This window comes from Polypterus senegalus, chromosome 13 (assembly GCF_016835505.1).
Source record: "Polypterus senegalus isolate Bchr_013 chromosome 13, ASM1683550v1, whole genome shotgun sequence".
Taxonomy (NCBI): Eukaryota; Metazoa; Chordata; class Cladistia; order Polypteriformes; family Polypteridae; genus Polypterus; species Polypterus senegalus.
In genome coordinates this window covers 19,440,019-19,457,581 of record NC_053166.1, presented here as the reverse complement: position 1 = coordinate 19,457,581, position 17,563 = coordinate 19,440,019, and the positions used below count along the sequence as shown (strand labels likewise).

The 17,563-nt window shown below is 39.7% G+C and overlaps 1 protein-coding gene across 1 annotated transcript in view; it reads right to left on the bottom strand.

Moving 5' to 3' along the window:
• Nucleotides 1-305: 305 nt before the first annotated feature.
• Nucleotides 306-17,563, bottom strand: part of LOC120542727 (peroxisomal N(1)-acetyl-spermine/spermidine oxidase-like) — an 85,385-nt gene continuing 68,127 nt past the window's right edge. The window contains exon 12 of the mRNA XM_039775365.1: nucleotides 306-739. The gene's annotated coding sequence lies outside the window, so the exon portion shown is untranslated. The remainder of the gene's footprint in view (nucleotides 740-17,563) is intronic.

The following is a 17,563-nucleotide window of genomic DNA, read 5'->3' as shown; positions in this document are numbered from 1 at the left end:
ACAATGAAGATCTGTAAAGTTATTTGGATTTTTAAAACATTATTGTTGAAATACACAGTCCTGAAAAAGGGACGTTTCTTTTTTGCTGAGTATATATATATATATCCTTGCTTGTTTATGAGGAGGGCTGCTATAACAATGCACCCTCCTCTTTACTTCATGTATGTACTTTAATACTGTTTATAATGTGTGTATGTGTAAGCACGCCTGTTTGGTATTATCTTTCAGGAGATTAAAATATTAGTCAATTTTTTTAAAGTAAAATCAAAGCAATAAAATTTCCTAGCACCTTGAACACTTGGCTGTTTTCCTAGAAAAAAAAAAGAACACTGGGCTTCACAATTCCAAGTCTTTTCAATAAATGATTAAATGGAGTTGGTCATGGAGGGTGAAGAACTTCTCTGGAAGGTGGCATCCTCTCGGTCCAAACTGCATTTATTGCGGGACTGGGGGTCCTTTGTCGTTGGATCAATTGTGCAGCGGAAGCAAAAGGCGTAGAAAAAAGCCAGCAGGAGGAGGAAACAGACCAGAGAAAAGATTATGACAATCAGAACAGTGTGGATTCTCACTTGCAACTCATTCAAACTGTAGCTGAGGAAAGCCGTGGGCATAGCAGTAGGTGAAGTTTCTTGTGTCCCAGGGACGGCTGGCAAGGAGGCCATGATGGATAATGAAGAATACTTACTCCTTGATTAGCTGATAACTAAACAGAGGTGGGACAGGTTTCTGTTTCAGTCACCTGAAAGATAAAAAAATCTCACGATTAGCTAAAGATAAAAGTAAATACCTCAGTTCTTTTTGTTGAAATACCAGGGGGCTTCACTCAACAACCCTTTCCCTGTCAAGCACTACAAGCTGTTGTGAAGAGGCGGGCTGAACGCACTCCAAGGAGACATGGACGGTCCTCCAAAACCGCTCTTAAATGGTGATACAATTGGAATCAAATACAGTTGTTATTTACCTCCTCTTTGCTCGATCAGCTGCTGCTCCTGTGCGGCGTGATCTGTATTTCGTGTGGCACTTCGAACGTTTTAAAGTCACTGCCTCGTTGCTCTTCTCCCCCAGACATCCTCAAACACTATTAGATCTCTTTTCTGCTGTTCTTTTATTTCACCAAGTAATATTTTCCATTTGTTTGCGCTAATGTGAGCTTTACTCTACAGCTACGTGCCGTTGTGAAGAGGAGGGCTGAACGCACTCCAAGGAGACGTGTTCGCTCCTCTGAAACCCCTCTTAAATGGTGATACAATTGGAATCAAATAGTTTTTTTTTTTTTTTTAACCTTCTCTTTGCTCGATCAACTGCCGATTTGCTGCTGCTGCTCCTGTGCGGCATGATCTGCATTTTGTGTGGCACTTCGAACGTTTTAAAGTCACTGCCTCGTCTCTCTTCTCCCCCAGACATCACTTCCATTATCTCTAACCTGCTCTGCATGTGTGTCACGGGATTTGCTTCCAAAAATTGTTGTAAGTATGACGTGATTTGCCCATCTCGCGTAACGTGAAAGTGTCTCTGGGTCTCTCTTTAAAAGATCACGTCTTGTTGCAGTCTCATCCCAAGATTTTTTTTTTTTTTTGCTTTTTTTTTATAATAGAGATATTTATTAAAGTCTAATAGGTGGCATGGTGGTGCACTGGCTAGAACTGATACCAGATGGATCTAATGCCGTGTGTTCAATTCCTGGCCTTGGCTATTTCTTGCCTATTTAGAATCTGCACCTTCTCCCAGTGTCTGTGTGAGATTCCAGGTTAAGGTGAATAACTGCAGGCAGTGTGGTGTAGTGGTTGTGGTAACTTTGTGGGTTCAAATCCCACTACTGACACCACTGTGTGACCCTGAGCAAGTCACTTGACCTGCCTGTGCTCCAATTGGAAAACCAAAAAGAAATGTAACTAATTGTATCATAAATGTTGTAAGTAATCCTGGATAAAGGTGTCAGCCAAATAAATGTAAACCTGGTTAAGGCAGACCCCTGCTCTCTTAATGATCCAAGTCTACATGCGCATGTAATATTCTCGAGTTCTCATCAGTCTAAACCCCCCCATGTCATTAAACTAAGCAAACAAGAGTTAAATATCATCATCAGCCACTGTGAATCAAAAAATAAGCATTACGCCGGTACAATGTTTTTTGTGTTTTATGTTTTATAAATATGTTTAGTCAAATTGACTCTTTATTTACGGTGTTTCTGTTACCAGATTGTCCACGGCATACTATTTTCTACTTGACTATGCAATTGAGGCCTGCAAAGAACCCGGTGCATGTGCTTCTTATCTTACACTCAGTGCTGCTGCAATAATAATAACTCTGATACTTTTACTTAAATGAAATAAGTATTGTATTATGTTATTCTTTGAAAGAATAGTTGGGCTACTTAATGTGTGTTAGGCCAGGTTTATACTTCCCGAGACGTGACGCATGCTCCACTGGACGCCAAGAGTTCCCAAACTTTTTTCGGCCGCAGACCCCTTTACCAAAAACGTTTAAAACCATCGACCCCATAGTCATTTACTTTACTTAATCAAATTAATAAATTTGTACAGTACTCGATATTAAATATTTCACTAGATATCAAACTTTTCATTTTAATCACTTGTAATTAATGATTGAAAAAGTTAAAGGACTATGGAATATGGCATTATCTTGTGCAACATTTAATATCGAAACCTGCACTAACGAAAATTAAAGCAAAAAAATGTGAGCAGAGTTTTTTTTTTTACATTTTTGACATTTATGAAATAAATCTGAAAATTCAAAATAAGTACAAATAGTCCAAGCTGTACTGTCTGCATTTCTTTTTTGGTTCAGTCATATTATTATCTGAAGAAATAAAAACTTTTATTAACAAACAATTTTGACAGCCCATGTGATAAAAAAAAAAACAGTAAAGTATGTACTTACTTGAAACAGAACTTTGTTCAAACTCGAATAAATAAACTGTGTCCTCTGGTTTTCTTTTTCGTAGTACTGCTCCTCAATAATTATATTCAGAGTTCAAATCACAAATAAGTACATGTCACATCAAAGGAACCAATTTATAGTGTTTTATGAAAGCATGACCGTACAAAACTAATAGATTCTGCTAATATCGAATATCCGTCGTCTTGTCCCACAGCGAGCAAATGTGGACATGCAACGGTTTTTCATGTTCGCACTTGCTTTGATACGTTCAATAAGACAATGCACAGACATGCTTGTGCTACATGTATTTTCATGCATTCTTACGTGTGACTCTTTTAATGACACATTTTAACTTTTCGTTCACAAGTTTGGTATGTAATGTGTTTTTATCAAAAAAGTGTTTTTTTGAATTATTTTACTTCTTAATTAGATGCCTAATGGAATCATAGATATTTTCAAGTAACAAACAAATAGCAGTAGTAAGGGGGTCTATTTTTGCGGTCATCGACCCACATTTTTATTGAAACTATCGACTCCTAGAAAGTTCAAATCGACCACTTTGGGAACTCTTGTGCTACGCAAACGTTTTACTGTTTATACTTGCACACGTACTTTATGTAAATCTGGAGGAATCCACCAGGTGGCAGTGCGAGATATTATCACGGTGAGAACAGGTTCGGCTTCGCTGTGTTGTGAATTGCCTTAAACACCCATTAAATTCCGATGATACCGCAATATCTCCGAAAAGGATATTTAATGATTAAATCCATCAATCCAGGGATGTGTCCATTCCAGCTAGCATTGGGCATGAGGCAGAAACAATCCCTGGACAGGGCATCAGCTCATCGCAAGGTGAATACAAGCACTCATGCACACTGGCGTCATTTTAGCGTCACCAGATCTGCATATCTTTGGAAGAAAACTGGAGCACACGGTGGAAAACCAGCAGGAAAACATGCAAACTCCAGGCAGGGAACACCAGTGACGTGACTCCCTGCAAGAGAGCAGTGCTACCGCTCCACCACTGTGTCAACCTCATGTTTGTAATTATTAACAGTATTCATTATTTAAACTAAATTAACGATATATCTGTAAAATGTAACATACATACTTTAATGCATTTTATCATGAAAGTGATAAGTTTAAATCCAAGGATTCAAAATGTGCAGAGAGCTGGAATATCATACATTTAATGTGTTCTTTTTCGTGACCTATTGCTGTTTGCTGCTAATGTCAGGTCAGGAGGAAGCCTCAGGAAAAAAAGGCGGTACAAAAGACGGTATGTGAGACTTTTAAAATGTATCGTGTCATTACGACTGGGAATATGCAACGCTTGAATATAAAAGCACCACAAATGCATCTGTATGTCAGCATTTTTGCTTCACCACATCGAACCATTCATCAAACATCGAATCCTGTAGGATTCTCAAAGCAGCTTTCTGTCACATGTAGATAGTTAATAAAGACTCTGATGTCACATTCTGACTTTTATTACACTGCACCCCCCAACTTTTTGCTGGTTGCATGCGTGGCGTTAATTTCTGATGACCTGCTCAGAGGACATGACAAATGAATGCTGGGCATGCATGGCAGCCATGATGTGTATGTGTATGTGTTCTGAGCGTGAAGTATAAATGAGCCCTAACTTTTAACATGTTATCCTACTTGAGATTGTGTTGCTGAGACTTAGCACTGTATGTTGAGCTCATCAATATAAACTTAGCTATTTCTGAAATATTGAGACAGATATCAGGTTTCTGGGAATAATCAGGTTATCGAACCACCACATGTATATGTGCTAAATGATTTGAACCTCCCTAGGGAGCATGCAGGTGTGCCCTGTCTTATATAAATTACAGATATTGAGGGTCCAGTGTTCATTTGGCAATTGATGTGTGTGACGTCATCATGCCACGATCAAAAGAACTCCCTAAGGTCACCAGAAAGATGGTGGTAGATGCCTAGGAGTCTCGCAAGGGATTTAAAAAGACTGGCTGCTAAATATTTGAAATCAAACATTTCTCAAAAAGGCAAACCATCTACATATTACTCCTCACGTAAGATTATACATCTCTCCCCATTTCTGCTCCACTTCTGTGGGCTTACTGCATGGGGCCGGCAAACTTCTGCAGCAGAGGTGCATACTGGGATAACTCCACCACGGCTCTCAAGTTCTTCTCATATTGTGTTGCTAGATGTTCTTTCCTTTCACCCACCCTCTATATCCATTTTAGCATTGGATAGAGCTAGAAACTGTCCTGGCAACACATGGTTGACTTCAGACACCGACGTAGCAGCTCCTTGCACAACCCATGCTAACCTAAACACGGGAGACTTGTAATAAGCCCACCAGCTAATGCCCTGGTGGGATTACAAGTGCTATATGATGGCAGCACTACAGGTAACGTTGAGGTTTAGACCAAGGATTAATATGCCTTGTTATTGGTTTTAGAACTATTGAATATTTAAAGGAGCTGCTTGACATCTTTTTAAGTGGCTTAGACAGACACTATTATTTTACAGGCCGCTGATTTTTGTTTTTTATGTGGCTTGTTTTTCACTTGCTTTGTTTTTATGACCCAAGAACGCTGTGTTTTTGGAGGGAACTGCTTTAGTTTTGGGGACATGGTGGCTCTGCTGGGCCTTTTGACTCACCAAAGTCTAAACCAGTTTCTGCAAACCTTCATGGCCCATAAACTTAAAGAAAAAAATCTAAGTAACCTTGCAAGCTAGCGCATAAAAACTTTAAACGTAGAAGCATTTTTTAAAATGGCATTTAAATTTATATATTAAGGCTTACGAATATTCTAGATGATCAGATTAAAGGCAAGCTGTACTTTGTTAGCTAGTTTGAACTATACAGGAGTTTAAGAATCGATTATCAAAACAGCCGTCTGCGTTCATCTCCAGCGGCTAAGCCCCCGTGCTGGTAAGCCAGACCGTATGTGGCAGGGCACCACTGCCTAACGACGCAGCTGCCTGTGCTCACAGGCTGTCACATCGGCATTGTATACATACATTCTAGATAGCATTTATGTTCATACGTCAATGCTTCCTCATGAATCAATATCTTAATTAATCAACGTAAAGCAAAATGTATTACAGTGATCCCTCGCTATATCACGCTTCGACTTTTGCGGCTTCACTCTATCGCGATTTTTTTCTCATACACGCTTACGTCACTACGCATGCGCTTTCTGAGAACTTTTATCTAAGCCCTACGATGGCTTCTAAACGTGCTGCTTCTTCTAAGCCTTCTGACAATAAAACTAAGCGCTGGAGGAAGATGCTTACTATCCAGGAGAAGGTGAAACTCTTGGATATGATTAAAGATGGCAATACCCTACAAAAGCCTCCTCACGCATATGAAAAGACAGCGCCAGCAACTGCCTATCAAGATGTTCTTCAGCCGCGCACCCAGACACCCACTGCCTACTCCTAGTACTCCTTCACTCAAGACAACAACGCACCTGCTGAAGATACTGCACCACCTCTGAAGACTCTCCTACTGAGGTTGTGCCTTCATAGGTTAGTGGTTGTGTGCAATTAAATGTACAGTACAATAATATACTATATAAAATCGTTCGGGATTGTCCTTCCGTCCCGTGAGTGCAAAGCGTAGCGGTATTCCGCTTATCACAGACTTACTACTTGCGGCTTGAGGTGCACGGCAACGCGATGTGAGCAGAGTTCTGGTGCTGTCATCGTTCCCTTGCTTTTGTGCGCAATGCGCTGGAAAAATAGACAAAATTATGTCTTTGGAAATAATTAATGCTGGTGGAGTACAAATGCCTCACCGAGTAGTAAATATCAGGGGAGATGGTGCTTGCTTATTCTCATCTATAGCTTATTTAGTGCATGAAACTCCGTCTTTAGCGGTACAGATTCGGGCTGACATTGTACGACTTTGGACAGGCACTTGAGGAGATAAAAAAAAAACTTAGGTTTTCGGGAGATGTTATGAATGGGCACTTTGATGTTCTCATTCTCTACACTTACATGCCTGATGTACACATGGAGCGCATAAAAGTCGGTCGCCTTAAAAGGCGAGTGCGCCTAGTAATATGATATTTGTAATGTCTAATATGTCTTATCTTCTCTTATTTTGTCTAATATATTGGGTAATACGAGTGTAATGGTGACTAAAGGGTGTTATTTCATGTCTAGAGGGCTCTAATAATGTTAAAAAACGTATTTAGAAGGTCATAAACAGGTTTTCTATACTCTAACTGCAAAAATATTCGATTTATAAATAAAGAATCCTACTTCGCGAAAAATTCATTTATCACGGTAGAGTCTGGAACGGATTAACCGTGATAAACGAGGGTTCACTGTGTATTGGTTAGCTTTGAGCAATATAAGAATTTAAGGGCTAATTAATAAGGCTTTAGCACTCTGTTAGCCAACTCATGGCCACTTATCCTGCTTCCAGCTCTAGCAGCTTAGCCCTTATCAGTGAAGATGTGTGCTGTACTTACCATCGCAGCTGCCTATGATTTTAGTCTTACTGGATGCTGATACAGCAAGCAATTATTAATTGAACAGTTCAATTTCTCATATGTCGGCCACCCTAGTTCCAACTTAATGAGGATGACCAATTTTTATTAGCTCAAAATTAGGAATATAAAACATGATCAGGTGATGGTCATCTCAGGGCCAGGTGGCAAGTACGACCTTTGAGCCCTAATGATTGTTATAAAATGACTGATGATTATTAGGAGAAAGAAATTTACAAGGAGAGGTAATTGTTATGAAAACAGGTACAGCATGAAGTCACTATTACGAAAACAACATGTAAAGTGGGTGACGAGAAATATGTACGAAACAGGGATGTTTCGTGATTGGAACTGAAATAAACACTGAGTCGACCTTCTGTGCTCTACAACAAAATATATATATATATATATATACTAGCAAAATACTCGCGCTTCGCAGCGGAGAAGTAGTGTGTTAAAGAAGCAATGAAAAAGAAAAGGAAACATTTTGAAAATAACGTAACCTGATTGTCAATGTAATTGTTTTGTCACTGTTGTGAGTGATGAGTGTTGTTGTCATATATATTTACACACACACACATAAACATATATATATATATATATACATATCTATACATATACACATATATACATATATATATCTACATATATACACATACATATACACACACACATAAATACATACACACACATATATATACACATACATACATATCTATATATACACACACAGCTATTTCAGATCAGTGCAATACGCTGCTTGTTAAAACGGATAACTCCCGCTCTTACGCAAGTCTCTGTGGATATTATGAACTATCGTATTTGTTCAAGTTCTATTTAAATTTTAAATAGAAGGAATTTTTATTTAGTCGACAGAAATATCTTTGGTAGGAATGGTAAAAACAGACAGGAATATTATTTGTGAATAAATCAACTCAAACCTTAAACAACTTATAATATTTTGCTCTCCATAAAAATATATCCTGTCTAAATTATACAAGTTAGAAATAAAGTAAACGTTAAAAGAACAAACATTCAAATTTCTTTACTCTTATGTAATTTTATATAAAAATAAACTTAGATTTTAAATATCCCAAAAGATTTTGCTCTCCATAAAAATATATCCTGTCAAAATTATACAAATTCAAATATGAACATGCTGCATAACAAAACCTGGAAATATAAATAAAATGTGTTCCTTTCAGCAATAACAAATCAAATCATTCAGTTGTCTTTGCTCATATGTCATTTTAGAGCTGGACGCCTGGCATCTTTTTTTGGCCACAGGTTCGTTTCTGTTTGCTGTGAGGTTCTGTGTTGTGGAGATTCTCAGGATGGATTGCAGGTGCTCATCAGTGAGGCGACTCCTGTGTGCTGTTTTGTTAGTCTTTATCACTGAGAAGAGCTTCTCACACAGATATGTGCTACCAAACATGCACAAGGTTCGAGCCGCATGTAGACGGACTTTTTTTGTTCTTCAAAGTCACCAAAGCGCGTGCAAACTCAGTGCGCTCAGTTTATCAGCAAAGTGCGTATTTGGGAACACCGTAGTGACGACTTGGTTTAACATTACTTGGCAACAGGGAAAGTGGGGCAAAGTGCACTGGTGCATTTGTGTCTCCCATAAAAGCAGCTTCACTTGAAATCACTTTGTGATTGTGCACGGTTAAAACGTCCGCTGAAGTGTCAGATTCTTATTTAATTATGCAGCTTTCTGTATCTTCTGCATTGCATTCAGGTTACCCTGATGTTTTGTCTCATAGTGCCGTCTTAGATTAAATTCTGTAATTACAGCCACATTAGCTCCACAAATGAGACACACGGGTTCAGTAAACATATACTCAGCCTCCCATCGGTTTTTAAAGGCTCTATTTTCAGAATCAACTTTTCTCTTCAGCATCGTGTGAGCTAGCTTCGCAATAACTTGCAGCATCATAAGGTAGACTTGATTAACGCGTAAGTGTTGGCAAGGCAGCTGAAGCGCTGCATTATGGGATCTGTAGTTTATTGTGTTACCAGCGCTTCATATACCCGGCTTTAATAACAATAATACAGTATATAAAATGATCTCGGGGCGGATATAATTACACGCGGGCGGATGTGGCCCCTGCCCTTGAGTTTGACACATATGGACTAAATAGAACTTGAAAAGATATATTTTTCAAATGTGATCGCAATTCAGATAGAGTTGACGCGCACTACAGCCTGCATGCCTCAATAAGTCATCCTCCCTCGCTCTTACTTTTTACCGCTCATCTAATGAATACACTGAGTATGGCTTTACCAAAACAATCATTGATGGCTAATAAAGTATCCATTATTCGAGTATGTAGATCGGGATATATATATATATATATATATATATATATATATATATATATATATATATATATATATATATATATACCCGTATCGCAGCGAGAAGTAGTGTGTTAAAAAGCTAGAAAAGAAAAGGGAACATTTTAAAAATAACGTAACATGACTGTCAATATACAGTATTTGTTTTGTGAGTGTTACTGAGTGTTGCTGTCATCAAGGATTTGATTATCATTATTTCTTTCAATCAGGTTCGTATTTGTAGGATGTGTTGTGTTCAAGTTACATTCCGTGTTTGTCAATCGCTGTAAAGATGACAGGTTTCATTCATCGATTCGTTCTTACTGCATCAATAAACAGCTCGTCTTCTTCTTTATCTGAGACCTGACACACTGCATGCACGGGTTTTTTACACTGTCTTCCTTTAGCGGACATTGACTTTTCCAACGTGTGCTTTGTTTCCGCAGTAGTTGGATTTATGAATATGCTTGTATGTATCAGATGCTTCATATTTTTTGCTGCCTTTTCAATTGTGTAATTCGGTTTTGTTCAGCACTCTTTGGAACTGTTGCTTTTATCTGTGCACGCGCCAGTTCACGTGAGCGCTCGGTGTACATGCATCGAAGGTTCCCAGCTGTGCTGGTGCCATCTCGCTATGTCCATGGCTGTATTTAATGTTACCTTAGTCCTGGCACTTAAAACTTTCTCTCGCAGTTTCGCTGAGTTTGTGTCAAACACCACCCTGACCATCTCATCTTCCTCTCCATAAGCACAGTCCTTCACCCGTGAATATTTACCCGTGGCAGTTTGCTATTGGATTGCCGCTGACGGACGGCCTTATATGGGCAGGCACTAAATTACAAACGCCAGCGGCAGCCTGTCTATGAACTTAATTTAAAGTTTAGGTTTACATCGTGCTTTGTTTCCGAAGTAGCAGAACTCATGAATATGGTTGTATATGTCACTCGCCGCTTCTTATTGTTTCGCTGCCTTCTCAATTATATAATGCATGTTTTCTTCAGTGCTTTTGGAGGTCTTCCTGGTTTTCTATGTACCGCGTGATTACGTGGGAGGCATGATGATGTCACACGAAACTCCCCCCACGGCATTGAAGCTCATCTCCATTACAGTAAATGGAGAAAAACTGCTTCCAGTTATGACCATTACGCGTAGAATTTCGATATAAAACCTGCCCAACTTTTGTAAGGAAGCTGTAAGGAATGAACCTGCCAAATTTCAGCCTTCCACCCACACGGGAAGTTGGAGAATTAGTGATTAGTCAATGAGTGAGGGCTTTGCCTTTTATTAGTATATATATATATATATATATATATATATATATATATATATATATATATAAACTCACTAACGCAAGACAACCATGGAAAGCACGCCGGAAGGGGCGTGGATTCACTGAGCCGCCGACAAGTAAGACACCTATGGCACACGCAGGAAGGAGCCATGCCCACCAACTCCTGGCACCTCCGAGCCATGTTGACTGTTCATAGAGGCATGTTTCTTTCGGAGGTGAATCGCCATATGCAGCGTGTAAAACGGTTTGCGAGGGGTATCCCATGGTATCCTTAAAACAATCCTTTACAACTGAGGTTAAAACACAATGAAGTAAGCAGTCTTTAAAAACCCGAGTTTTCGGTTACGACACACGACCGTGCACCATAGCAAACTGTTTTACACGCTACACACAGCAATTCGCATCCGCGGCAAACATGCGTCTTCTTAGGTGCTCCTGCAGGAACACGGAAAGTCTATGTGAGTCACACGTGCATCTGGACTGTGCAAAGACGACAACGGCTCAAGTGACGAGTTGGAGGTAGGCACATGAGGGATGGCGGTCCGCCAGTTTTCAGTCATGGACGATTGTGTGTTGGTTCGTTCCGTGCATTGTTATAATGTTGCTTTTCTTGCCGATTTATTACATTATCGATTTTTCAAATGTTCATTTTCTCCCTGTGCTTAAAAATCATTAAAAAACCGGCCTGATTATGCGGCATATGGTACGCCGCGGGTTGGCTAGTACATTATATAGATTTAATACAAATCTGCTCACTTTTTCTGAAGATTTCTCCACAACAGTAACTCTAGCAAAAGTGCATGCATCTACCCTCAGAAAGAGAAATTGGACCTTCAAGTAAGGTGTGCCAGGAGAAAACCTTTACTGTCCAAAGAAAACATTACAGCAAAAGTACAGTTTGGCATTGAACATCTCTGCAAAGTCCAGGCCTTATAGAACAAATGCTCTGGGCAGGTGAATCAAAGATAGAGTTGTGTGGCCACAATAACAGTGCAAACCAAAGACAGCGTTTCAGGAGAAGAACCTCATAACTGTGAAGCATCATGGTGGAAATGTAATGGTTGGGTTCGATGTTGCTTTGCAGTGTCATGGCCTGGACAGTTTGCGGTCAAATTTGGAGTCTACTAGGAGGGGGTAAGAAAGAGGGCAAGCTATTTCTAATCTATCCTTTTAATCCTTGTAATTGTAAGAGCCAACATAACAATAGGCTTCATGGTAATAACTCCTGTAAAAATTGGAAATTAAGGTCAAAGCTGTCTTATGTAATAATGTACTATCTTAAATTAAGATTACAAAATGTCAACAAAAGTTCAGAAGCAATGTCTCCATGACCAAACAGTTAACTTTGTGAGCTGGAATGTTAAAGGTCTCTATCACGAATTAAAGAGATATAAAAGTATCTTCAAGGATCTGTGCAAAACTTTTTCAAAACCTGGCAGGATCTAATCAATAACATTTTAGAATAAGCACTTAAGTTGGGGAAAAGGATTCTCTTCCCTTATTTATTGTATTGTATTTATTTATTTACTTTTAATACTATTAAAGGTTTTACTTTGTTGGCCTAGCTCTCTTTCTCATGGGTGGGGGTTGATTCGATCTAAACTTAGTTTTGTAAAATTTGACTTGCTTGTATGGAATGTTATTTGTTTTTAATAAATTCAATAAAATGTATTTTTTTTTTTTTTTTACAACAACAAAAAAAAGCAACAACTTTGGAGTCAACTATGAATTTGCCATTCTTTTAAAGTGTGCTTGAAGGAGTATGTGATGCCGTCTGTCAGAAAGCTGAAACTAAAATGTGCCAAGGAGAAAAAAAGAACTGGAAGTTTACGGACTGGCCAGTGAAAGTGATTTGAATCCCACTGAAATGTTGAAACAAGCAGAACAAGCAAGAAAATACACAAACATCTTGCCACTGGAGGAATTTTGCATGGAGGCGAAGTCAAAAATGTCACTGGTGGACAGTTATGCAGAACAACTACAAGGAGTCATCACTGCTAAAGGGGGCAACAGCAACTTCTAATACCGAGGGTGGACTTGCTCTTCCACAGAAGACCATCACATCTATTGATAATTTTGTTGAAAATTGATTGAAAAGGCACACCTTAGACAAATTGTATTCAAGTAAATCACCTTTATCTGTAGGCGCCATTTGCATGAAGATCAACAGTTTGCCAGTTCAAATACATTGAAAAAGTCAATAGTTACTTACTACTTCCCTGGATTGTATATAATAGAGCTTGCATATGCATAAAGATATAAAAAGTATATAGAAAAATATTTTTAAAATAGCTGCATCCTTCACAACAATATTGTCTCAAGGTCTACTGTGCCTTGCACTTTAAAGAGCACAGGGCACGACCTCCTTGAGTAAATGAATGAAGGACGCAGCTCTCCATTCACCTCCATTCTGATCTGGCAATTGGGACAGCAGCCTCGTGTCGCGGTCATACTCAGAAAACCTCAGTATTTTATTGTCTTAATGGCAACTCTAATGATGTGAAAAGGACAGAAAGATTTCCGATGAATGCTTCAGAGGGCCTCCAACAGAAAACGGTAAATCATCGGAGTTACCTTGGAGATGATTAATCTGCCGTCACGGTCTGATGAAGATGAACGTCCAGCTTGTCGAAGAGTGCAGGCAATTTTAGGTGTGTTTATAGACTTTAATATTAATAAACTAAAAAAGAAGGAGCCAAAGGCTGAACATATATCAGTGATCAAGTAATGATAAATGTAATATATGAAGTTTGTATTTTCATAACATGACATTGTTTTACTTTACGGTATTTCTAAAGCAACTTAGAAATCAAAAGTGTACAGTAAAATTATTTATATATTTCTATAGTTCTGGACAAAACTGACTGCACTATGAGGATCATGTATTTTGATTTCTCCAGCGCTTTCAGTACCGTCCAGCCATCCCTGTTAAGGGCTAAACTCAGAGATGTGCAGGTGGGTAAGCCTGTGGGGTCCTGAAGATGGACTGTCTGGTGTGTGAGACTCAAGGACTGTGTGAGAGACACTGGAGCACCACAAGGAACAGGCCTGCCTGCCTTTATGTCCACCTTGTACACCTCAGACTATCCATATAACAGCAGATCAGGTCACCTACAGAAATTCTTAGGTGATTCTGTACTTGTTGATAAAGGGGGATGAGACACAGGTGAGGAGTCAGGGGGAGAACTTTAAGAATTGTCTGCAATTCAACATCAGCAAAACCAAGGAACGGCTTAGTGACTTTCACCGTACCGAAGACGCTCCACATCTGGTCACTATTCAAGGAGTGGATGTTGAGGTGGTCCACTCCTAAAAATACTTGGATGTCCACATTAATGACAGGTTTGGCTTGTCTGGTAACACAGAGGAGCTAAATAAGAAAGGGCAGAGCCGGCTCTCTTTTCTCAGGAGATTGCACTGCTTTGTTGCGGGTAGTAACATTCTTCACATCTTCTACACCTCTGTGATGGTCAGTGTGATATTCTATGCTGTGATGTGCTGAGCTGGTCACATCACTTCAAGAGAGGACCACCGACTCAACAAGCTAATTAAAAGGAGAGGCCTAATTATAGGACAAACTCTGGACCCCCAAAGGGTTTGTAGCAAAGGAGAGAATTAAAACAAAACTGAGCGCCATTATGAACAAAGCTAGACATCCTCTCTCTGATGCACCAACACCGAGGACAAATTATTCAGCAAGAAATGTAACTGGAGCTCGTTTATATCAACAGTACCACATCTTCACAGTGCCTCACTGGGATGTGACAGCCAAGTCAGAAGTTTTCTTTCTTTTTAAAATTTCTTGCTTTGTAGTCATTCTGGTGTGTTTTCAGACCATAGTGTATGTGTGTATATATCTATATATTTATCTGTCTACCTATGTACGCATATATCTATTTAAAGAGCTTCTGTAAAAAGCAAGATTTCCTCTATCTATCCATCCATCCAGGCTGGACAGACAGACACACACACTTACACATGTAGACGTTTATACAGTATAGAAGACTAGCTATATAACCCTGTGCAGTAAAAAGCCTGGGATCCCAGGAACTACTGAAATCATCAGAAAAAAAAACCTGAAATGTAGAGATGTCCAGTAATTGAAAGGAACTTCTTTGGGCATCTCTCTGCTAGGAGGATTCATTTTGCCGATGTGCTCGCATTGCTTGTGTTATTAGCAGCTAAGCGAGTTTTCTGTTTCCTCTGAGGTGGAGCCCTCACTCCAACTCCACCTTTCACTTCTGGGACGGACAGACAGACAGACGTTTATATATAAGACTAGCTGTGTAAGCCCCGGCGGCACAGTGGTGCAGTGGTAGCACTGCTGCCTCGCAGTAAGAGACCTGGGTTCACTTGCCAGGCTCCCCGTGTGGTGTTTGCATGTTTTCTCCCCGTGTCTGCGTGGGTTTCCTCTGGGTGCTCCGGTTTCCTCCCACAGTCCAAACACATGCAGGGTAGGTGCATTGGCAATCATAAATTGTCCCTGGTGTGTGTGTGTGTGTGTGTACCCTGCAGTGGGCTGGCACCCTGCCTGGGGGTTTGTTCCTGCCCTGTGATGGCTGGGATTGGCTTCAGCAGGCCCCTGTGACCCTGTGTTAGGATATAGCGGGACTGATTATCGTCATCCCAAAGTTTGTGTGGGTTATCGGTCCACCAAACCTGATTAACTTTTACTGCTGATCCATAGCCAATAAATTCTCAATGAAGATAGCTGTTAGTTTCAGTCTTTATTTGTAACTCGCTGCTGCTGCTGGTGTAATGGTGTGGGGGATATTTGCTTGGCACAATTTGGGTCCCACAAACTGAGCATCGTTTAAATGCCACAACCTGAGTATTGTTGCTGACCATGTCCATCCCTTTATGCCTGCAGCGTACCTATCTTCAGATGGCTCCTTCCAGTGCCATGCCACAAAGCTCAACTCATCTCCAGCTAGTTTCTTGAACATGACAATGAGTTCACTGGACTCAAACGGCCTCCACAGTCAGCAGATCTCAGTCCATTAAAGCACCCGCACACGCTCTTATGAATGAAGCGTCTTTAATGGCTCTTTACTGGTTTCTGTGGATTCTTGTAGAGCCATTGCATTCTAGGAGGAGTTTTTTGCCTGTGGATTTGGTTGTTTGGGTTTTAAATGGTTGTTAAGACACTCCACACACAAAAAAGGATTAATTAATTAAAACCCCTGGCATTTGGAAAAAAACCCAAATCAATTTACTAAAAGTCTTCCAAGTACACAGAACTGTGGGGATCTTTTAGAAGGTGCGCTCGACAAAAGAGGCGGAGCTTTATGCAAATATTGGACAGTCATGAACATAAAAAAAATATATTTTTAGTTAATACAGCCATAGAGTGAACTTTCCTATTAGTTTATTTGTTGAGTGATATGTGGAAATAAGAGAAATATTTAATGAGAAGCAGTATACGTAGCAGGATATAACAGATCAAAGAAAACCTGGCGTTAGTCTGTGTGCTTGTATACAGTAAGAGTCCTTTAAAAAAATCCCGACTCCATTGGTGTGCCACAAACCCGATATCACATATTCATGGCTATTAATCGAGCATGTTTCGGATCTAATATATACACGTTCGTTCTTGAACTATCCTGGGAACAGCCACTTTGGCACCTTTAAGTGCCAGGCTTTAGCATACCGTCTATGGAGAAGATCACTATATCGGAGAGTCATCTCGAAAGATCAGGTTAGTGTTACACAGTAAATCGGCGCTCGTATGGCAAACAGACGCCATCAGTTCCCACACCTGCTTAAGCGGGTTACACAAATGCTTATAAAGTTAAGTTCACGGAACGATATCAAATAGGTAACACCTGCACGACCGTCGTAAGGCACTGGTGTATTTTCAGTCCTGGACCGTCCAGTATGAGAAAATTTAAATGTTAATGGATGGTCGATCAATGTCCATGTGACACTTCAAGTATTAAAATACTATTAAATGCAAACCTTCTGTTATGTTATTATTTCATTAATTATTATTTCAACTTTTCAGATAACTGATTCTGCCTCGTTTGTTATTCCTTTCGTTTCTCAATCCACGTGTCATTTGTAGCAAAATTCTTATTGGTGGTTCTATTTGGGTAAGCGTGGAAAAAGAGCTCACGCAGGCAGCCACTTAAAGTGGAAAAGTCCACTCCACGGAATGATACGTGCTTGATCGCTAGTCAAGCCATGCCATTTTCAAACATTAAAACAGATAAAGAAATGTTAATTAAAACACAGACCTGACAAAGATGAGCAATTTCCTAAGTTGAGTTTCTTAAAATTAAAATACAAATCAAATCACAACTCGGTTCCAGTTAAACACAGCGGCATCTGGCCGTACCCGTAATTCTAAGATAGTGCGGCTTACCGTTTTCAGAGAAAGCTTTGAACCTGACACTCCAAATCTTTTTTTTTTTTTTTTCTTTCTTCTTTCTTTGGTCAAATGGAAAAACAAATGCCTTTTCGCTCTCAGCGCCGTCACGGAATGAGAAGGTGTCATTCACAGATGAGGAGGTTACCATGACAACAGACAGCGGCGACT